Genomic DNA, 351 nt, shown 5'->3' on the forward strand with positions numbered 1-351 from the left:
TTGGACCTTAGATTAGTTAGATTAGTGTCCAAGTGTATAGTCAATTTTGGAGAAAGTTCCATGAGCTGTTGAGAAAAAGATATATTCTTTTGTATTTGTGTAGAATTTTTCTGTAAATATCTGTTAGATCCATTTATGATTTGTTAGCTCTAGCATTTCTTTGTTTAGTTTTTGTCTGAATGTTTTGTCTATGGGTGAGAGTGGAATATTTTGAAATCACCCACTATCACTGTGTGAGGGTCATTTGCTGGACAATGGTTTTACCCTGTAAACATTTGTTTCTTGGACTTGTTTAATAAAATGCTAATTGGCCGGTAGCCAAGCAGGAATTATAGCCGAACAGCCAGGCAG

This window comes from Microtus ochrogaster, chromosome 15 (assembly GCF_000317375.1).
Source record: "Microtus ochrogaster isolate Prairie Vole_2 chromosome 15, MicOch1.0, whole genome shotgun sequence".
NCBI lineage: Eukaryota > Metazoa > Chordata > Mammalia > Rodentia > Cricetidae > Microtus > Microtus ochrogaster.